This window comes from Anomalospiza imberbis, chromosome 2 (assembly GCF_031753505.1).
Source record: "Anomalospiza imberbis isolate Cuckoo-Finch-1a 21T00152 chromosome 2, ASM3175350v1, whole genome shotgun sequence".
NCBI lineage: Eukaryota > Metazoa > Chordata > Aves > Passeriformes > Viduidae > Anomalospiza > Anomalospiza imberbis.
Window position 1 is genome coordinate 45,414,005 of NC_089682.1, and position 24,405 is coordinate 45,438,409.

General features: G+C 39.9%; 1 protein-coding gene and 1 long non-coding RNA gene across 5 annotated transcripts in view; both read right to left on the minus strand.

Annotated features, from left to right (window-relative positions):
- The window catches only part of APP (amyloid beta precursor protein), a 233,854-nt gene that overhangs the window by 180,897 nt on the left and 28,552 nt on the right, over positions 1 to 24,405 (minus strand). The gene's annotated exons all lie outside the window — the stretch shown is intronic.
- On the minus strand, positions 5,469 to 7,611 carry LOC137468738 (uncharacterized). The gene is made up of 2 exons (XR_010996168.1): positions 7,084 to 7,611; positions 5,469 to 6,640 (listed from the first exon to the last, which is right to left on the minus strand). It is a non-coding gene; the product is annotated as an uncharacterized lncRNA (long non-coding RNA).

Genomic DNA, 24,405 nt, shown 5'->3' on the forward strand with positions numbered 1-24,405 from the left:
CAGCATGGCTTTTTTTCCTTCTGCTTGGTAAATCATTAAATAACAGACCAATTAGCAGAGCATCTAAAGGTAACTTCAAATGTTATGCTCAGGTTTTCTCAGTATATCCAGTTTTCAAAGACCAAGTAAGAACACTACTCATCATTTCCACAAGACATCTGTAATATGATTTCTGTAATATGATTTCTGTAATGTCAGTTTCTTTAAAACTGACATGTACAGGACTCTGAAAAAATTATCTCAATTGATGGTACACTATTTAGATCTCTACATTAGTCTACTATATCACAAAACATTCAAGCACCAGCTTGATACCTTTTCATATAGAAAATAAAACTACTGATTTTTACAAGTGTAAGGGTACAAGGTCTGAAGGAAAGGTCCCATGGCTGTGGTAAAGCTCAGTGTTCATAACAGGTTCTCCCTTAAAGAATTCCAGCATATCAGAGGTCTATCTTCCAGTTTCAAGACCCATTTTACCTCCAGATGAGTGCATCTTCCTGCACAACCCTCTGATTCATTTCCTTCTTACAAGCAGATAAATTATGAAGTGCTTAAAACATTGTTTTAAAGAAAACAAATTCAAAATACCTTTCAAGGATAGGCTTTCAGTATTTTGCATACTCTCACAGGTGGGGATATTAGAGAAAAGAAAATCTAACCAACACTAAAGACTGAAATCAGAAGACAACTCTGTATCATGAAGCCCACTGGGTATGTAAATGCTTTGGATATGGAAAGAAGAGGGACATAATTCAACTGTTTTCTCCTCAGAATGGTCAACTTAGGACAAAACAAGGTCAGTCTTAGCAAGGCCACCTGAATGGCATCGTTTAATTACTGGAGCCTGTCTTTATAAAGTAGGTGTTTCATAGTATTTTTCTGGGTTTTTTTTAGAGAAAACAGTCATTACAAGTATTTATTTCATGTCAAAATGTTGAATTACATACAATACAGGAAAAAAAAAAAGAAATTACATAATCATTAGGAGACTAAGATATAGGGAATCTGTTTCCTTTCCATGCTAAGAAGTAGCACAAATGCCTTTGCTTTCCTGTCTTTCCGGTCTGGCAATTTAACACATTTATTTGAGGAGAGATGCACATTCACATGACATGCTGGATGCCATTTATACCATTTCTGAGACACTCAAAAAGGATTTTGATAGCAGAGTACAGAGGACTGAAAGAAGTTTATCTAATTGCAAAACTATAAGGAATACCTTAAATTAACAAAAGTGTGTGGAGTTTTTTAGCTCACTGCCCTTTCATCAAAATATCAAAAGGCCTCTTCCTGTCAGACACTGTCATTATTTAAGGCAGAAATCATAGCTCTCTCCCCACTTCCACTATCTGTCATTGTTTTCTGCAGTTACAAAGACAATTAGTATATTTGCTAATTGCAGTTCATAATCCCTATTTAACCAACAAGTGTCGGCTTTTTTCACAATTCAGGTTATATTCAGAAAACACAGGCTGCAAGGTTCTACTCTCAAGAGGTTTTCCATCAAGGAACCAAAGTAACACCACTTCAGATAGCTCTGCTATTAATTTATAATTAAGAACTACAACATAATATGGAAATAAGCATCAGACCTTCTATGTGTTGTTGTTAACCACTGAAACATCAAATGCCATTCCCCAGAAGTCCCTCAGACAGCTTCTGTGATTTATAGTGCTTTAGTCTTCAAATACTAACCTTAAGCCACTTTTATAAACATTCAAAGTATACTTAATTTGCAATAATTACTTCATTTGCAATTACTTTCAAGAAGAGGATGTTCAGTAACAACCTCCATAAATGCAACTTGCTCAAGAACAATAACTGTACTCCTTAGTTTAGCAATGACTAAAATAATCCCTCCCTGATTTAAATTTTTAATGCTAACACCAGTTCAAACCTCCAATCAAGAAGTCAGTGACTACAGTTTTAAGGTTTAACAACAGTAAAACAGGTTCCAATAATGTGAACAATTAGGCATATCCAATCATAATACATCACCCTTGCAATCCACAGCTGTGCTTCCTCCACATTTATATACCACATTCAGTTGAAATCTGACGTTTCTCATTAGCTAAAGCAGCAACAATTTGCATACATAGCAGTTTACTTCCTCTATGACAATTAACAAAAGAAAATAAAGTCTGTCTTTGAAGTGGGGCCACTCATAACTCTTTTTCCTAAAAAGAATAGAGGTAAAAATAGAATGAAAGGATAAAAGTAGAATAAAAGGATTCTCTGCTTGCTTTACACATTCAGTGAGAAAAACATAATACAGAGAGACTTGTTATTCCCAGTGGAAAGACCGGAGTTTTTTTCCACTGGACTATCTGGTCTGCTGTACCCTACAAGTGAAGATTGTTGCTCAGTCCCAGAAGTCTATGGTTCAAACCCAGCAAATGCCATGCAAGTACAGGCTAATATCACCAGACACAAATCCATGGCTTCTTGCCCATCAGTTAGCCATCAACTTTGGCAGACTGTAATGTGTTACACTCTGCTCTAGACATCTTATAAGCCATAAAGTATTACTCCTCCTAGCTTTGTTAAGGATCTTCTCAGAACACAAACGCTTTAAAGACTATTTGTATTTAAAAACCTGCACATGTAGATTCACAATGAAAAAAATCTCCTTTCTTAAAAATGCAATCAGAACAAAAAAAAAAAAGTTAAAAAAATAAGCCATCTAAATTAGAAAAGGAGAAAATATCAAATTATTGTCTCCTCACAATTTTAGGATGTCTGTTTGTCAAAACCAAGGAAAATTTTCTATCTTCTCACTTTTCCTTAGAGATGAAAAAGACTAAGAGGTTGTCAAAATCAACATGAATAACTTTGAAACAGTGTTTTATTGTATAATGCTCACATAGAAAAAGCAGCAGCAATTACTGTTGTCAACAGCCTATAGAAATAGGTCAGAAAACATTCTACTGATTACGTAGTTAAATTGCTCAGTACAGTTGCTCCTCCTGAAAGACAAACATTTATCACAAACAGCTGCAGAAAGAACCACCTTCCTAACCTGCAAAAAACCCTGTGAACATCCGTGTCTAATTTACAAAAAGCCATCATTCAAAATTTGGTTGAGAAACAGACTCCATCAAAAAGCAGCTGGAAAACTACAGAAGTTTATTTGCCCTGACTATAACCTACGTGACCCAACTGCAAATATCTGTGCACTATCTTCCTGTGATGCCAAAATGCAACATAACAGTGCAATGCCCACATCTCTGCAGTAGCTCAAGGATCAACTAACTGCTCCACAAATAAATTAAAAGCAAGTTAGCCCACAAGCCTGCAGAGGAAAATATAATATTCTCAAAACTATCTTACGGCAGCCAACCATTCTCCTCACCCACACCCTTCATAAGGTCCTGAGAAATAGGTTGTACTTATTCCATACATCTCAGTTTTAGTGCTTCCCTCAGATCACGTTCCAAGTATTTGCAGAACAACACCCCAAGCCAGCCCCAGGCATTTGTTTACCCTGAAATCAAGTATTAAAATCAAACAAAAAAATATGCCAGGACTAAGCACTGAGTTCAAAAGGCTATCTTGTGGAGCAATAGGGAAATGAGTGCTCCCCTCCCCAAAGAACTGAGTGAACCAGCAACCAAATGGATACAAGAGATAGTCACAAGACTTGAGCAGAGGTTTCTGTATAAACAGCTGACCTGCATGTGCATGTGTGAACACACACAAGAGCAAAGGGATTTCCCTCCCTGGAGTGCCTGGAATCACTAGGAAACAATGAGGCAAATCAAAAGAGCAGCAGAAGCCTAGCACCTGTGTGGAACCTGTCTAGCATAATCCTGCACACATTTCCATGCTCCTGTGAGAGTGACTAAAAATAAAAATTTAGCTACAAAAATCAACATCTCTGAATGTAATCATAAATGTGAGGAATTATCACAGGAGAGTATCCCATCAAGTCAGAGAAGGCAGATCTTTGCATCAGCTGCATGAACATATCAAAAAACACATTCCTCTGTAAGTGCAGTGTCAAGAGCATCTTATCTACCACCACCACTATCAGCAATATGTCTGCTTCCAAAAAAAAAACCATAAAAGCCACAGTCCCACAACCTCCAATTTGGGTGTCCTAATTTAAGATGTGAATGAAGGTGCTTGAACGCATTCAGAAGGAGAGCAACAAAGCTGATGAAAAGGCTTTAAAGGAATGACATCCTGCAAGAAAAACTTGAGGACTCTGGGCTTATCTAGATAGATGGAAGGAGGCTGAGGGGTAACCTCCTTGCTCCCTACAGCTTCCTGAGGAGGGAAGTGCTGAGCTGTTCTCTGTGGGATCCAGAGATGGCATGCATGGGAATGGTTCAACTCTGTGCCAGGCTCAGACTGGACATTAGAAAGCATTTTTTAACCAGGAAGATAGTCAAACACTGGAACAAGCTTCCTGGAGAGGCTGGCAATGCCACAAGACTGTCAGTAGCAACTGGGCAAGGCTGTAACTAGGTCAGGCAGCTGGACTAGATGACCACTGTAGCTCCCTTCCAGCTGAAATGCAGTATTCCATTCTAGCCTCTTCACCACCATGGTCACAACCAGACCAGGAGTGCCAGCAGTTTGCTATGGGTGATGATGTGCGCCACCATGGGCAGGAGGATAATGGGAGGAGCAGGGACAACCTTCACCCAAGCAGGTCTCCTCAGGAGTTACCTTAAGAGTCCATACCAAAATTTACAGACCTTGAAGTTAGCCATCAATATAACAATAACTGAAAACCCTCCCAGCTAACAGGTATCTCCAGCCTGCATGTACCTCCACACAGTTTAGTCACAATCTTTTATAAAAAAACTGCCATTTTGGCAGGAAGAAAAATTGTAACATGTAGGCACACAGTTTGTAGGAATGAGGAGTGGAGCTGAGGCCAAGCGTCATCCCTAATGGGCTACAACTGTGTAGGACAGGTGAACAGTATTGAAGGTAATGAGACATGGAGTGCTGAGGTGTACTGACCAATCACAAAATGGTACAGAGGGCACACAGTTGTAATGCATGTAAGACGAAGGGTATAAAAGGCTGTAATGAAGAACAATAAAGTGCTGATGCTTAAAGCCTTCTTTGGTGTCAGTCATAACTCCACCTTCAATAACAAGCAGAATGACCAAAATTACCCAAGACTGGAATGAATTTCAGGAAGCATTAAATCTAGTGCACCACCAACTATACATTAATATAGAGGATGAGGAGGTTGAGGGAGTGGAATAACATCAAGATTTTATAAGCTGAATAAAAAGTGCATTAGGAAGATAAAAGCGAAAAAAACCCAAAAAACCTAATCTTGCTCCCAAGCTATTCATTTAGATTTTTAAACAGTCTTTGGTCATTTACATGGTTGTATGTGGTGACTAATAGTGGTAGGGTAAACAAGATAAATCCCATCAGAATTAAATCTTTTATTCATCTAGAAAAATAGGAGTTAAAAAAGATGAAATTCAGCAAGTGTGCAAGTTTGACAAAAGAAGTGTTTAATGATACCAATAAGTATGACAAGTGTTATGGTTTCTTTTGGTATGTCTACATGTACAGGAATGCTAATGATACTGCATTAAAATTTCATCACCTGCAGGGCTGTCACTACTCCAAAACAAACATAAGACTCTGTTTTACAGGGCTTTTGCACTGAAATAAATCACTATAAACCATCTAATTCCAGCATTGTATTTTCTATTTCAACGCTCAAAGCCACTACTACTTATCATAAATAAATATAGGAAGTAGAAGAAAAATAAAGAGTGCATTTCACAGCAATGCAATAGATCACAGAAGTACTCCAAGCTCAGTAATAACTTCTGGGGTCCGATCATATCCATGAAACTCACTGCTGTAAAACCAAAACTACAAGGTGAGAGCAAATACTAAAAAAATACCTAACTTCTAGTTTGCATTTACATTAAAGCACCTTTTTTTTTGGTGGTGTAAATTATATTTTAAGCCTATTTCATTGCATGTGTACCTAGGAAGGACGTAAAAAGGAAAATTACTATATGCAGTGTAGCAATGAGGAATAAAGACACACAGACTCCCTTTTTGCAGTCGTAAAGAGATATTGTTTATTGTAAAAAAACAGGCCTTTTAATGCTCTAAACTTCAGCAAACCATGCATGCATTGGCTGCCTGCCACTGCAGGTGTCGCTGTTCACATGACCTTTTACCCAACTACCTTTTTGATCACCCGGTGTCCATCCCTGTTAGTTGAACCTTTCCCAGAGTGCTTTCTGCTGAGCAAGAATGAACAGAAGTGAACAGAATTTAACAACGGTGAAAAGGGCCCATATTCTGTTAGGCTTTTCTTATTTCCCACAATGCAGAACCAAACTTGATAATATGGAACAAATTTAAATTCTGTCTGTTCAGTAAAAAAATTGAAGAACAATCCTAGTTCAAATAACTTGATAAAGAGTTTATCATTTGAGCAATGTCAGGTTCTCAAATGAACTTTATCCCTCAAATGTCAATGCACAGTAACTTATTGACTTGTTTTTAATTTGAAATAGCTGATAACTGTAAGATAGCTTCGCATCTCATTCATCACATTTCCACTGCTGTGCTGGTTTTGCACTGGAGCCATTCACGGAAGAGATGTTCTAAGAGAAGTTGCTAGCAGTTTCCTCCATGCCTGACAAAAAGACCAACCCGTAATTAGCTCTGAGAATTGAAAATCTGTTAAACCACTGAGAAAGCTGAACACACATCTATGCATACACATGTTAAAGACGAAAAAACCCGGGAGACTCTTTTCCTTCTGGCCTGGAAGCAGGTAGCAACGGCTGGCCCGGCTCCCCATCTTGGCTGGCCCAGGCTGGGCAGGCTCTGCCATGGGGCCGGGCCACATCAGCTGCTGGGCAGGGGGAGGGCAGGTCATCGGCCCCCAGCGTGCTGCAGCTGAGCCCTAGCCAGGCTGCTGAGATCCTAGCTGCGCCCCCAGCATAGCCGCTGAAGAAACCTCCATCCTAAAACAGTTTCAGCCTCAAGCCACAGAGCCCGGCCTGAGTTACATGACCATCTACAGGCCCTAGGCGAAATATCAACTCTTTCAGTGCACAGATGAGACTTGTAGACCTGCAATCCTCCCTCAGATGAGAGAAAAGGACAGAGTGAAGACACATAGAGGAACAACATGAAGACACCAAAGTCAGAGAAGAAAGAGTCAAGTCCCAGATGGGAGGGATGAGGAGATGCCTTTTGTTTTGGGCTGAAATCCTCTTGTAAAGCTATGGAGAAAAATATAACCGATACATCAGATTCTTTTTCCCTGTAACTCATTGAAAAGTATGGAGGATGGAGTGTTCAAATTGCATATATGGGCAAAGGCATCTGTGTTAAAGCAAGCAGATATTTAAGTAGCTGTGATCTCATGAGAAGTTTGAACAGAGAAAGAAGAGTGATGAAGACCCTTTGCCCCCAGGGAAAGAAGAAAACCTCTGTTCCTAGAGATGAAGATGATCTCAGAGATAGATAAAGAGAACCTTTGCTCTTGAGCAGCTCATCCTTAAAGTAGTACCCCGTAAGTTCACATTGTCCATAAATGCAGCTGTGGGAAAGCTGTGAAAGATGGGAGGGACTTCATGATTGCAAGTTCCAGGGCAGCTGCTGTTTGTGGAAATTAAAAGCCGTAAGAGAACTGTTTTCTTGTGGAGAAGTCTCCATAAATAGACAAGAAGGACTCCTCTCTCTAAGTAAATTGAAGAAAGACTATTCTAAAGGTGATAAACAGAATTAATTGTTTCTGTACATTGTTAGTGGGAAAGAAAAGATTGTAGGGGGGAGTAGAAGTGCTCTAAAAGTTTTATTTTGATTTTTATTATTCTTTCTTTTAGTTACTGTTAAAAAGCTTTTCTTTATACCCTTTTAAAGTTTTGAGCCTGCTTTGCCTTCCTCCTAACTCTATCTCACAGGAAGAAAATGAGTAAATAATGCTAAAGAGTACATGGACATTTAGCCAACACTGAACCCATCACACTCATTGGTGTGTTGGCCGGGAAAACTAAAATTGGCAAACCAAAACCGCTACAACTACCATGCTTAAGCATCCCATGGAAGAAGAATTCTTCTGCATGGTATCCTCATTCATTTTTTATACTATTTGTTTTTCAACTTTTCCAGCTAAAACTGGGCTGCAAAAGGATAGTTTGTAAGAGGATAGCAGTCAATTTCAGGGATGCTTATAATTTTGCCTCCATCCCAAAAAAAGTACAGAAATTATGCAAGCCCACAGAATTTTCCAAATCTGCGAAATCTGGTATCTCTTTTTAAAGGAAGCTTGTTCCAGGAAAACTCATGTGCCTTGTATAATTTAACTCACTTTGTCTAGTTACTGTCTTGTCAAAAACATAGGATGTTAGCAGTGTGTAATAAATCAGTCACACAAGAGTCATCCTTAGAAGTGTAACTCCAGTGTTGTGATTTTTGCACTGTTTTTTAAAGTTGTTATTATTAGTACTCATTTATTTATTTAGAAAGTTTCAAGTCCACAATTACTTAAACAGAGGCCTTTGAAATCATATTGTCATCTGTACTGTAAAGCAAATTTTGTTGATTTGCCCATAGGGATCTAAAAAGATAGAGTGCCAAAGAAGTAACTTAAATATTTACTTTCTTCCTTTTTTTTTCCTTCAAAATGCTTCTAAACATCCTTCTAGAACCTGTGCTAAGGCACATGGAAGACAGGGAGATGATTCAAGACAGCAGCATGGCTTCACCAAGTGCAAGTCCCACCTGACCCACGCAGTGGCCTTCTGTGATGTAATGACTACTACATCAGTGGACAAGGGAAGGGTTACAGATGTCATTTATCTGGACTTCCATAAAGCCTTTGACTCAGTCCCCCACAACATCCTTCTCTCTAATTAGGAGAGACCTATTTAATCAGTGGACTGGTAGATGGATAAGAAAGAGATAAGACAGTCACATACAGAGGGTGGTGGTCAATGGCTGAGAGTCCTGATGGACATTAGTGGCCAGTGGTGCCCCTCAGGGGTCTGTACTGGGATGGGTGAAATTTAATATCTTCATTAATGACATAGAGTGATTGACTGCACCCTCAGCAAATTTGTTAACATTAAGTTGAGTGGTGCTGTTGCCTCACCTGAAGGGTGGAATGTCATCCAGAGGGTCCTGGACAAGCTTGAGAAGTGACCCATGGGAATCTCATGAGGTTTAACCAAGAGAAAAGTGCTGCCTCTGAGTCAGGGAAACTCCTCATATCAGTCTAGGCTGGGGGATGAACAGATCCAGAGAAGCCCTACAAGAAGGATTTGGAGAGGCTGGTCATGACCTGGCTGTGTGTTCTGGGAGCCCAGAAATACCCTGTGTGCTGGGCTGCAGCTAAAGCCCTGTGGGCAGCAGGGGAGGGATGGGATTCTGCCCCTCTGCTCCACTCTGGTGAGACCCCACCTGCAGGGCTGCATCCAGCTCTGGGGTCCCAGCATAGGAAGGACATGGACCTGTTGGAGCCAGTCCAGAAGAGGGGCACAAAAGTGATCACAGGCATGAGACACCTCTCCTATGAAAATAGTCAGAGATAATTGTTCAGCCTGGAGAAGAGAAGGCTTCAGGCTGAACTTACTGTGCTCTTTCTACACCTGAAGGGAGCCGACAAAAAAGGTGGAGAGGGGCTATTTACAAGGACCTGGAGTCATAGGGCAAGGGGGAATGGCTTCACACTGACAGAGAACAGGATTAGATTAGATATTAGGAAGAAATCCTTCCCTATGCAGAAGGAAAGTGGCATAGGCTGCCCAGAGAAGGTGTGGCTGCCTCACCCCTAGAAGTGTTCAAGGCCAGGTTGGATGGGGCTGTAAGCAACCTGGTCTAGTGGAAGGAGTCACTCTTAATGGCAGGGGTTTGGAATGAGATGATCTTAGAAGTCCACTTCAACACAGGCCTTTCTAAGATAAATTTGATATAACTCTGTGAGAGGCTGAGTAACAACTTTAAGCCAAACAGGTACAGGTTTGACCACACAAACCAGTTATTCTATAGAATACAACTCTTCAGCTTAAAAAGCTAAGCAAAACCACTCAAAATTGGACATGAAGGAATTCAGTCAGCCTCAAATAAAATAAACCTCTAATGACACAACAGTCAGAAAGATAGTTATTTTAAGGCTATGACTTTCCAAAATCCATTATTCAAGAGATTCAAGAAAATAACAGGGGAAAAAAGCAATTAATATGCAGAAAGCAGTATGGGACAAGATGAAAAGAATGTTCAAACCATTCTTGCCAATACATGAAGGACACCCTACAGAAGAACACTAATTTTTGTTTAGTGTACTCCTCTATACATATATTTGAATTTTCAAACCCTACCTCTTGTATTTTACAGCAACGCCTCTCTTTAAAGACACAACCTTCATCTGAATTCTTCCGCAGACGGTCTTTAGCAAAAGCTTTACTGATTTCAATATTTAGAATGTTAACCAAATAGACGGTAGAGTACCCTGAATATGTTCTCACTCTTTCCTATTTAGAAAGTATACTCCCACCATGAATTCTGGATTTCTGATCTTATTGAGTGCTATGGAATATTCCAACTGTTGGTAAGGTCTGGGAGCCAGGGAAACTAGAATCTGTCAACCCAAGAACTTTCTTCCACTGTGGTAGTCTTACATTAATTTTCTAATAATACAGAAATAGGTACCACATTCAAGTTTAGTTATGCAAAACATTGAAACACAAGAGAAACTGTGCTTGAAAACTCTTCTATAGGAAGACATGCTGTTATTATGGTCACCACAACCTTACACAAGAATCTCTCATTCAGACAATGATAGAGGAAGCAATTGATTGAAGAAGTGAGCCAGAAACCAAAAATTCAGAGAATGAGTTTCTGGCTTTTTCAACTATAATAAGGCCTCAGAGTCCTCTTCCATGTCCACCCACTAACAGCAGCTGCTCTCTGTCTTGACTACAGTGATAGCAGAATAGACATGTTCACACACATCTGATTTGAAAACTCATGAGAAGTACTGCATTCATATGCAGCATCCTTAAAGACTATATTTCAAATTCATATTAATTGAATCTAACAGATTTCCATGAAAATGGAAAGACTAAGATGAACTTGGAGGCAACTTTCAGATCTTTGAATGATGAAGATAAATTAGATTATCCACTGTTAACTCTTACAGCCAGATCCAAATAAGATGACAGAATAAAGATGAAGTGGTGTTTCCTTACCAGTAAGTACACGCAGATCATTAAGCATTAAAAAACCCCAAAGCATTAGCTCTCTGGTAAGGAGGGTAAGAAACCCTCCAGGTTTTTTTATCATGTCAGAACCACATACTTGAAAACTGAGCACTTTTTGTCTTAAATAGCTCCATTGTATTTGTGCTATTTAGAACACATAAATCCTTCAAACAATGAGTTCCTTTTGGGGATTTTTTCCATTTGTCTTTTAAATGAATAATCTGGAAGATTAAAACATCATCTTACTTTTGACAGTCATCAGCTAGAGCATCCTGATAAACCATCATCACAAAAGAGAAAACAGTACTATGCTTTTCCACCTCCCACTTGTTGTTTTATTGAGCTGCAATAAGGATGAATTATACCATAAAAGATGTCATACATGCTGCAACAACGGAAGGAAAAAAATTTTATTTGGCTACTGAGCCTGGTGCTCTACTACAGAAAATCCCACTGAACACTAATGATGCTTTGTGCAGGGAGTACAATGAAGCCTAATTTCCATACACTAATAGAGAAATAATGACTGTCAACTTTTATTCAAGACTAGCTAGGTAACGGTGTGCAGTGAAAGCAGAAATAACATGTATTTTATTTCATTTGATGCAACATCCAAGGACTGTAAGCAGAGATGCTGACCCCTGACAGGGAATTTGACTAGAGTACTAAATGTAGAGCACAAACTCTACACAAGCTGCCCACAATCCAAAGACCACAGAGCAGCAACACAAGAGTTTATTTCTCCTCCAATTCTCCACACAGATATATCTGCCAATATTAAGAAGTACTTACAAACCACATTGGCAAAAGTTGCTCCAAGCTGCAACAAAGCCTCTTCTATGGATGTTTCTTCCTCTTCTGAAAGAATATGCTCTCTGAAAGTTGCACACGTTCATTTTCACACTCAGGGCAAGAAACCTTTAAACCCAAGATGTCTTACACAACTAGGCTTCATTTCACCTGTTGTGCTAAGGGACTGAAAGAAATGGTGCCAGTGAAAACATAGTACCAAATACAGGTGACGTTAGTAATTACTTTAATATCTGCTCTTATTCCATGTAATAGCTAAGGTAATCCAAGGCTACCAACACCTGCCTTCATATTTCTGCCTTCAGAAGACTCCATTCATGTTCTACTTCCATTTACAACCCTGTTCTGCTGCTGAAAGCAGCAGCAGCCATGCTCAGCAACCACAATAACTTTGACAGGATTCCTCGAGGCACAGCAAAAGTAAGAAAATAGTAAAAAGATGGCCTGAAAATATACCATAGAGCTGAAAAGTCCAAATAGGGAAGACTCCATCTTCATATGAGCCTTGAGACCATCTCAAGCACTACCTTCAAAACAGAAAGACACCAGGAATTACTCAGTGCTTTCAACTCAAGACATGTGAAAAGGTCAGAGATCTGCACTGAAGCTTACAGTCCTCCTTCAAGCTGGCAACAACCACCTTCCAGCAAGAGACAGACTTCTCAGTGAGCTATAAGCAGGCAGCCTTCCCCTCAGCTCCTCCCTCCCTGTTTACAAGCTCATGAACGTGGTCACACGTTCCCAGCATTTGCCAAGATGTCAAGAGGGTTCAGCTTAAAACAGCACAGCAGCAGCAGCAGCATAGTGTTGGGCTCCAGAGGCTCTGGAAACCCTCAAAAGAAGACACGGCAATTCCCTTACTTGTGCCCAGTCTAGGCTTAGCCAAGATAAGTGTTCTTCATCACACTCAGTCTCCAGTGGGGAGTCACTTTCACACAATGCAGGACCCCAGACTGAGGATTTACTCAAAATAAAGCAATTCTTAGTATTACATTCACAGTATGCACACATACCAAGGGGACTTTACTAATGGTATACTTCCATCTCAGCAAATCACCCACAACCACAATATTTTGAAAACTGAGTATTATGAAGAGTTCCTCAACTCATTCCAAATGGTAACAGAGTTCTTTCTTTTGATGACAGGACTACATGGTCTTCCATCCGCACCCTCTGCAGTTGGCCAGTGTACATTATGTGATTCTTCCTTTTGTTAACATAATAGGAAATATCATCCATTAACATCAGCACTGTTTTTACTAGCATTGTAGAACCATGAGGACAGCTGAAGTTGTTTCAAGGTAACAAAGAGTATCATCAGAAGCACACATACTTAGTTTCAGATATGCTTAATTTTCTGTTGCTACATAAAGGTAGAAATTAAGTATCAAGTCTATACTAACAATGAGCTTATCCCAGGCTCCCAAAGAGTAAATTGTCACAAACGCGTTTTTCTTTCTCTAACCATCCCTTACTTCGGCAAACATCTGTTCACCTTATTGATTTACAAATGCAAACTACTGAGAGAATTTTAGTACTTCTGCAGACTTCCTCAGCTTTTAACAGGGAAAACACAGTTATTTTTTTTCTTCCACATTCACATTGAATTAGACCCATATCCATGCTTTTCATCGTGCTGGTAAATCTTCAGAATATGTTTGCCTGACAAGTTGAGAGTCTACAACATACATCTTTGACAACGTTATAGACAAGAAGAAATTAAATGCAGATTTGTTTTAAATGTCAAGCCATCAGTTCATAGCCTTTTCAAACAAGTAAGGGATTGAAAGTATTTTTCCTAGTGCTTGCAAGGTTTCAAGGTGGTCATGTCATCAGACATTTCAGCCTGTTCTCACAGGACTTGCAAAACTCTCTTCCTCACACAGATACTACATTCTGTCTCTAGCTCAGAGAATCTTCTGAGATATTAGCTATCTACCCACTGTGATTCAAAACATTTTATTAGAAGCCGTCAAATGCAATTAGCCTGATGTTGGGGGTTGCATTTCTTTTTTTTTCTTTTTTTTTTTTTTTCCTTTCTTTCTTCTTACGTATAGAATTTTTTCCCATAAGTTGCAAGGAAACTAACTGCTGGAGACTTATGGATACTTAAGAAAGAGAAAAGAAAGTGTCTGGAGTCCGGAGAGGAAAGTAGCATTGGGCTTCACTTTTTTTTTTTCTCGGGGCCAAGGGGGAAGATAGCGTGAGTTTTTTGGGGACAGGTAAAAGACAGGGTTGGGGGCAGCAGCTCTGGCTCACTGTTTGGCATCAGAGGAGGACGGCCAGGCTGTCGCTTACTGCAGAGAGAATTCACCGATACCGCTGGAGCTCAGCTCTGAGGGACCCATCACCATCTGTTCGTGCGCCCCTGTTCGGGGAATCCTGAACTTTGCCTCTCCCTGACCTGCTCAGAGTTAGGCCGCCGCTGCCACTGCCCCACCCCTTCTTCGGGACTGCTTTGGGTTTCTCCACACTGTAGCCGGCACCATCCTGCAGTTCCAGCTATCGCCACAGAACTTCTGATACATCTCATCCACCACCTCAGATTTTTTGCCCATTCCTGCCAGCTGTGACGGTATCTGCACCAAAGGGGAAAGTGCCGGTGGCTGAGAAGGCTGTTACTGGGTCCCTGGTTCTGTTTGTTGTTAATGCCATAGTTATTGTTGTTTGTTTGCCTTGTTATACATACTAGTAAAGAACTGTTATTCCCATCCTATCTTTGCCTGAGAGCCCCTTAATTTCAAAATTCTAGTAATTCAGAGGGAGGGAGGGAATTTACATTCTCCCTTCCAAGGGAAGGTCCTGCCTTCCCTAGCAGACACCGGTCTTTCAAACCAAGACACCTGAATAAACAAACCCTATAAATCCATTGCAGTGACACACAGACATAATACAACCAGCAACACCTGATGTTGTAGGTTGGGTTTATTTAGTCAGTTATATAAATGTTAGTTAGGTTTGTTCCTTGTACTCACCCATTGTTCTCCTCACAGTGGTTTGCTCCAAGTTGTTTCCCTCAGATTTCCCACCACTCGGATCCACAATTAACTGTCAATCTCCTCACCTCTCCCTGTTTCCTCCTTGTTTGGTCCCATCAGTCAGGTTTGTTCACTTCCTGTGGGTTGTCAATCCTGTCTTTCGTTTGTCACCATTGGGCAAGACAGGGTTACGCCCCTGTCCGCCCACCTCCTTCTTAATCTGATGCCACCCTTTGTTCCCTGGGCATTTTGTCACTGCAATCTCCCCGAGAGTATTTTGTTCCTACCACGAATGGAGGAATAAAACTCTTTGGGCTCGCAAACAAAGTGTCCTTCTCTTGTCTCTTCATCTCCTCTCAGCGTGTGGACCTACCAAAGCTGCATAACCCACGCCGCAGCACTCAGCACTACCAGGTTGGCAGAGGCCATACCCCTGGAGTACCCACTCATGTGGCAGCCACCCGGTCTCACCCGGTCTCACAAGGACAGTGCTGGCCAGCTCATCTCGACTGCTTGAGGTCGTGGCAGGTAGCCGCTGCAACCTGAAGCACTAAAAACTGATTTATTTCCTGCACTAGGGCTTGCATGAAATAACAAGCTACTGGACAGCAATACAAAGATGGTTTCACACACAGCCACAAGGGAAGGTCAAAATCACCATGAAGTTTCTTTTCTATATTCAAGACCACTCAGGTCATTGGCCAAGTACTTTTGCATTTAGGGAAACATAAGAGACTTTTATATTAAGAGATGTCCAAGTAACACCACTGAAAAGCCATCACTCTCACTGAAGAGGAGACTGAATTAAAGACATGCAAGAATTTAAACCATACTTTCTGAGTTTGAGTATTACCAAAGTATGCTGAAAATCTGTGTCAGAGATGTAAGGTGGATAGATCTAAAAATGTTCCTACAGTGAGATTTCCCAAAGGAATGTCTTTCTTTCTCCCTTAAAACAATATTATCTTTTATTAGAAAAATTAAGTGGTCATTTTTAGAAGTCCTAATAGCATGAAGTGTCAGGGCCACTGCAGAGGCTGGGAACATTGCCATACAGGGCTCTCTCCACCCTCCCTTCCCAGGAGGAGCATCCCTGCGAGATGCAGCAATGCAGTCACTCTGTATTAACACTGTACTGTGAAATAACATCTTAGAAAGTACATTATTTCGCTTTCTACAGTCGGGTAGCAAGCTTGTTAAAAATAATCAGAGCCTTTACCCAACAATGGCTTCATTTCACTCCAAACACACCACTAAGGAAGCCAGGAACTTTAAGGACTGAAAAATCTGAAAAAAAACAAACTTCTGTAAATCTGCATTTGGGGATATTGAGGTATTATTACTGTGCTATCTGTATATTAAGCTGCTTACAAAGTCTGTCAGAAAAAAAAAATCAAAGTTATGATGTAATTTACTATTGCTAAAATTTGATGAGAAACTCACTCGAGAGTTAGCAGCAAATTATTAGAAAAGCAAACACTCCAAATCAACTCTGTTTACCAAATACCTTCTTCAGACCACCATTTGAGCATTCCCACTCTCATTCTTTATTCTACTGAAAACAGCACATGGCTACAAAACCTGCACTGTCCCAGCTGCCAGTCTTCGATGAATCGCAGATCTCCAGCACAATACAAAAACACTGAAGCATTTATTCTTGGAAGGGATCAGTGTTACATGCATGATGTTCTCATTCTGAGCCTGCACAGGCAATTTGTTTACAACATTATTATGTAAAAAATGCACATATGCAAAGGCAGGTAACAAATTCTTCCTCTTCCTTTGCCCAGGACAGCTCACAAGGGATGGAAACCAGAGCCTTCTAACACAACAGGACATCTCTTTCCTTAACATTAGTAAAATGGGACAAGCTGTAACTGAAATACACCCTACAACAACAGGTCCCTTCAGAAGAAACTAATTCTGGCCCTTCTCAGAGAACAAATGCAGTAAGGAATAGGGCGACAAGAATAAGGGAATGCCAAAGGAAGGGAAGGACTCCCACTTTTTTCACCTATATTAGCTCACACCAACTGCAAACCTTACCCAGACAGTTCCGCTGACACTTGAAAGGTGGAAATATAAGATTAAAGCATCACAGAAAACATTTGCTATTTGTCAATGCAAAATACTACATTCAGTTTTGGAAACCATTTGCAAAGATAGTTTCAAAGTAAATGCCTACCAAGTTTCAAGGAACACAAAAACAAATGAAAGAATGCAAAGCAGTACTACTCCAATAAAAATCAGTACATAGGCTGTCTACAAAATCTACCTCTGAATTCTGAGCAAATAAGTAAACAAAAGGAACCTTTTCTTTTTCCTGCACAAAAAAGACTGCAATACTGCCTATTTGGTATACACTGGTACAGCAATGACAACTCCATTTCATAAACCAATTAAATCCTCTGGGGAATACAAACCTCTAAGCCAGTTTGCCAAGTACACAATTTAAATAGTAAAATAGAGATTTATTTTCTCACAAACAAAACAAACTGTAAATTCAGGATAGTGTCCAAGAAAGACCCACAGGGGAAATGTGAAATGCTCCTCACCCAACTAGATCAATGCACTGGTGAGGAACATCCCTCACTTCCCCCGAGTAGAATGATGCTTCCCTGTGAAACCCATTACCACTGAAGCTACAGATACCACTTATAAACTAAAATAATCACAAGACAGACCAACACCAAGAGGATGTTCTGCTGATTTCTTGTTTTGAAAAACAATGTAGATTACCAGAGAATCCTAGGGACTGGCCAGCTTCTGAAAGTCAATACAGTGAAGAACTGGGCCACCAACCCAGGCTCAGAGCCTGGCCTTCCTTCCACCAGCACAATGAAGGAAAGGCCAAGATAACTAATTCTGAACTACCACATAAACCTAAATTAAATATAACCAAAATGCACATATATATGGATAACATAGGGTTTTATTTTTTAACAGAAATGTTACCCCTTTTTCTAATTCTCCATTCAGTTTATCACAAACAAATTACAAAAATCAGATAATAAACTTGTGCATGGTCAGGCAAGCATCAAAATACTCAGTGTAAGCTAAGGGTCTAAATGTAACAACATCACAGAGTGCAACATTTGATCTGGGTCACACTGAGGCCAAATGGATTAACAGGAATGCACAAGCACCCAAGCTGGCAGCGCATGATGTTGAACAGCCCCAGCACAGCAATACACTGCAGGAGTCTGTGCAAAACCTCTTTGTCAGCAACAATGGCATACAGCCATGGTCTAATTATCACCAACTGTCAACAAGGACAATACACAGAAGAAAAAAGTATTCCCTGATTAATACACACACCCTGAGCTTATTTTGCTATGGAAGAGGGCATGTGTGGAAAATCATTTAAAACCACCCAATTAATCTAAGGACAGGCTTCCAGACAGTAATAGAACTAACTGGCTGCAGCACCATCTCTTAACACACCGGCTTAAGATGGAAGTGCTTATAGAATCTCAAAATCATTATGCTGGAAAAGTTCCTCAAAAGCATGAAGTCCAATCATTCCCACAGAACTGCCAAGTCTACCACTGAATGATGCCCCTAAGTGCCGCATCTACCTACATATGTTCTAGTTTCAGTCTGCACAGGGTTTATTTTTTACAGTAGCCAAGAAGAGGGGATGGCCAGACTACCATTATTTGATATCATCTCACATCCTGGAATAGTCTGGTACTGTTTTACTTTCCGTGCAAATAATTTATCTTATACCTTTTGTTATTAATATTGTTGCTATTAGTGTTTTTCTTATCTCACTGTTCTTTCCAGCAAATTGTTCCTATCTGAATCAGTGATTTTCACTTTTTTGTGCCTCCAACTCTCAACTCCACCCCAGTGCAAGAAGGCAAGGGAGGGGGAAGTGGGGAAGGAAGGGGCAAGGGAAGGTGGAGGTGGAGGTGGGGAGCCAGTGAGCTGTCTGGTTTGGGAGAGTCTTGATGGGGGCACTAAATTGGGGAATATAATTCCTAAAGCACAATAAAAGATCTTTTAAATTCCTCCAGGGATAGTGCCTCCACCACTGCCCTGGGCAGCCTGTTTCAGTGAAGAAATTTTTCCTACATCCAATCTAAACATCCCCTGGTAGAACTTGAGGCCATTTCCTCTTGTCCTATGCTTGTTACCTGGGAGATGAGCTCAACCCCCACCTGGGTACAACCTCCTGTCAGGCAGAGTCTCCCTTAAGCCTCCCCTGGACCCCATCCAGTGCCACAGTTGTGTATGTCTAAGGAATGTAGCAAAACACTGACCATTTCCCCTTGGATTAGAGGGCTTCATTCTGCTCCCCATGCTGGTCTTGGAGCTCCAGGAGTACTTAAGGAACGATGAGTCTTACTATTAAAGACTGAGGTAAAGAAGGCATTAAGTACCTCAGTCTTTTTTCATCCTTTGACACCATGTTTCCCTGTGCCTTCACTGAAGGATAGAGATTCTCTGTAGGCCTCCTTTTCTTGCAAGTGTATTTATAAAAACATGTTTGTCTTTATGGCAGTAACCAGATTAAGTGCTAGTTGGGCTGTGTCCCTTCTAATTTTCTCCCCACATAACATCATGACATCTTTGGAGTCCTCCTGAGTTGATTTTTCCATCTTTCAAAGGTCATTAACTATTTTCCCTAAGTTACAGCTTTTCTGTTCAACCTGATCTTCTCCACCTGCTCATCTTCCAGCACATTGGGACAGCCTGTTCGTCCACTTTGAAAATTGTCCCATCTCTTTTCCTTTATGAAACCAATTTTGACACAGAGTATAGGCCAACTCCACCTTGGCAACACCTCCACACTAGATGAACTATCATACTCATTATTTGGTTGCCCTCACAGGGCCTCATCCCTGTCATATGAGGGCACCTTGGAAGTCAGGCAGCTGACAGGCAGCTAGGAGCTGTTAGCAAGCACACATGGATATGCACAGTATAATAAACAAGAAACCTCTTTCCCTTCTTGTCCAGATGCAATGCTGACTAAAAATAACTGAAAATGAGCACATTGTGGGTTTTTAATAGTTACAGCACTGAAAGCGAAATCAATGACAAAAAAAGCCTGATTTTGGCTGCTCCTTTTATTACTACTCATGACTATAATCATTACTCCAGCATTTTATCCTAACTCAACAGAAATTGTAAGGATACAGTAGCAATAATAGATGTTCTTTCTGAGAAAGATAATCCATAAAGTCCAAGCAGCCATATGAAACACCATCCACCTCTAAAAAAATTATTTTGAGTGCCTGCTAGGCAAAAAAAATTCAAATGGCTCATACAACTTCTCATTTACACTCACTTTAACTTCAGTTAGGGCAGAAGAATAAAATTATTAGTCGTGACCACTGTACAAGTGTTAGCTAGTTAAAACCTCAAAACTTAAACCACCTTGAATTCTTCTTCTTGCACAATTACTGCATCTCACAGACCCCAGAACTCCCAAGGTTAAGCACAACATATTATCTTACACATAACAATGCTGGATTTATTTTCAGGGCAGTTTTCTTCCATTTCAGGGTGAACTCAGTGCAGTAGAAGTGCAGGAAAAAAGGACGACTCCCAGTCTGGCAGGATTCTCCCTTGACTGAAAAGCCGCCATGTTTATTTATCCCACACCCCAAAACTAGCTGCCTGTATTCTCTATGACCCCAGATGGCCTGCATATGATGGTCTTCATTCCTCAAGCAGCAGAGCTCTGAAGATGGACCACACAGGCTAGGCTGTGACCACCCTGGGCCAACACACCAGGCCTGTGTCCATTAGAGCATGTGATTGAGTAATGTCACTTGACATTACTTGAAAATATGGAATGACATCCTCAATAAATCACAAGTCCTGAAGCTGCAAGCACACAGTCTAAAGTGACACAGTAAAGCCTAAAATGTAATACAAATAGGAAGTGTTTTCAGGTCAGTGCGCTGAGATTCCAATATATGTAGGTTTAGGGGTCCTGCTACCACAGTCAAACATTTCCTCTGTCATCAACTTTCATATCTTCATATTCTTCAAAATTCATATGAAATTTCATATATTCTGTATCAGAAGATATTTCTTATCTTCTGTTTTTCTGTATCCTGAATCACACACAACCTCAGCCTAGTTTTCACAAGGCTATCCATACCGAATTGCGGCAGATAGCAGAGGGACATACATATAAACCTGTGGATTTTTTGCGTCTTTTTTGCCAAGGTCGGGATTAAATGTGTGAGATGTATTTAATATTTATTATTTCTTGTTTGGACTCAGATGTTTTTTAGTTCTTATCTATATTACAGTCTCACAAATTGTGAGTTCTACAGCACTTCACTCTGACAAACTGAAAATGGAGCCCTATCTCTCTCTCTCTACAAGGCCTTTTAAGGATAAACTGTCCAATTAAGAAATGACATCTAAATTATTCTTACTTTTAACCCAATAACCAACTACCTGTGCCCAACAATGCAGACTTTTTTATCCAATTACACAATACTACCCAAACCCATGAAGAAGAAGGTGAAGAAGGACTAGCCTCTGCCCTAAAACTTCCATCTTGCTTTATATATATTACTATATTCTAAAACCTTAAACTCTAAGTTTCCCACCATGTGATATTACACACTTCTATTCAAACTACACACCCATAGTCCCAGTTCTATCAATCAATTTTGGAAGCCTTCTCCACAGCCTCAGGTCAAATGCAGTGCTCTCTTGGGGATCAGTACCTGTCAGTACAGAAAGTCTAAAATTCTCAGTAACCAGGGTTACAACATAAACCTGTTACAACTACTGCATAAAGCCCAAGCCTCTTCATCCCTGCAATAATGCATCACTGTCTATCTATATCAAACCTTAATTAACTTCACACTATTCATACAAGAGCAACTACATTAACTTGGGTTTACACATTTTCTGCTTGTATGAACTTGTGAAGATCAAAGAACCCACTAGAGAACCAACCTCAAACCAAGGCCACTAGTCTAGCTTTCAGTTTGAAGGAGTTAAAACATCTCCCTCCAAGACAGACAGAACATTTTACTTATCCTCTCATCCTCATTTGAGAGCAGCAACTCAATATTTGGAGTTTTCTCAGCCACCTTCATCTTCATACATTTCCCCTCTGCTGAAGGTCCATTATCCATTAAGGTTTATTATACTTCTGAAAACATAGCTTGCTCTCTGCAAAAGTAAACCTGCTGCTCACATATGAGCTGCCATATCCAGCTGTCTCTCTTCATATCCTTACTGCTCCAACCTTTTCTCGCTTCTAAGGCCCTGACACACAGCAGAGCCCCATCTTGTGACATCTCTGTCAGCCTGATTTATTTGCAATTACAGGTAAGACAGAATATCTCTTCCAGCAATAAAAAATTACTGAGGAAGACACGCTGGCAATCAGTCTTGCAGTGGCTAGAGAAGTGCATGTACTGTACACAGTCACTGCACCTCTAAGTACATTCACCTTCAATATATGCAAAATGCATAGTCAACATAGTATTTGCTTCAATTATACATAATCATTTATTTCATCTGCAGGACCAGATTTGTAACTGGCATTCATTTAATTTCACTGTTTTAAAATATACGCCACAGGTTAACTCAATAGATAATCAGCAAATACTCTGCACTGAAAGAACAGTATCCCACATAATGCACATTTATTCCTTATTCCCAGCAGACTAAAAAGTGAAGCTTTCCAGGTAACCAAGAAAAAATGAGCATACCAGTGAAACATCAAACTGGGACTATCACCTATATGACAATAACTGACCACGGTTTTCTCTTTATGCATTGCATACCTTGATTGTTTTTGCACTTCCAAGAATCACATAGGGAAATACCTACAGCAGTAGCTGAAAGAAGACATTGCAGTTCTGTCCAAACCTCTCTTTCCAAGATTCTAAATTTTTTTATGTAATGCTAAAGAACACATATAATACAGGGCCATAAGTGAGCTGCTCACTAAAAGCTTTTGAAATTACTGAAATTATGATAGTTACATTTCTTCTTAATTCTTATTTTAATTAAACAAATCTAAGAAAAAAAAATAGCTGGGAACTCTTAACAGATTATTAGTTTAAGAAAAACATAAGAATAGATGAGTAGCATTTAAATTAGTCTGATAAAAATTCTGAAAAATACATGATGCTAGAGCATTAGCCTTTCTGCAAGTCACCTGAGTATTTGACCATAAATTAATTATAAATAGGTGTTTCTTATAAAAAATTATTAAGAACTACCTCAACTCAAGTGTAGAAGAATTTCTGAGAGAAAGAGGTCACGATCTGGATGTTCACGATTTGTATGTTTAGAGTGAAGGTTGAGCTACCCCAGCCTAGGCCTCAGATGTGGGCCTTGAAGCCTGTGGTGCAGTTAAGAATAAATTTGTGGCGCAGTCAGAAATTATGTTAAAGTATAACACAGTGTACTGAGCTATCTAGATGTGAATTAGTACAGGTCTGCAGTGTGAAACTTTAGCCACCTTAAGACAAGGACAAACAATGTTTGCTTGCCTGTGAGAGTGTGTTCACGATTGTAAACTATCTAGAAGTGTATATAAGCTGCTGTCTTATAAACAATGGAGAACATGCCATTAGCCACATTGGTTCGGATCTGCGTTTGCTCCTGTCCAGCTCACCTTTTTTTTATTAGTCCCTGCTTTACTCAAGCATAACATCTGAACTCTGCTGCTAATAAAAGATGAAAGCTGAAAAATAATTCAGGTGCTCAATGAAGAAGAATGAAGTATTGGATAATAAAGTAATTTATCAGCATCACAACTTTCAGCAAAAGAGCATGAAAATACAGATACATCCTTTGAAATCTTTACTGACCTATATAAAAGTGTCAGAGTAGGTTCTATTTATTTTTCTAATTGTCTAACTGTCATTTTCTAGAGATAGTTTTGTTTGTTTGATTCATCACCAGGAGCTGGAGTGTTCAACCCTACACATGCACTGTCACTATTGCAATTTTGCCTGATGCCATGGAGCTGACATCACATTTGCTTGTGCAGACACAATCAAAGGAAAAAAAGTCAGACCTCAGTATTACCCAACCTGCTAAACTCCATCTTTCATCCTGTTACTCTGGAGGTAAACTTCAGCATAATATTAGTGGATGAATTTAATATACTATTTATTAAAAAGGAAGGCAGTCTAAGACAACCCCAAGCTTACATTTTCTACTCAAGCAAATACAAATTCAGAGGTACTAATGAACCCTGTCCATCTGACTCTCTCCTCAGACAGGCACTATACAGCTAATCATAATTAGCATTAGTCATCTTTAACATGCATACACAACATACAAACACACACAGCCTGCTACCTCGACAGCCTGCAGTGCCATTTCAGACTTGTATTTCACCTATTTCATATTTACCCTCTATGATCATTACTGCTTTTAGCAAGGGTCCTTTCATTTTG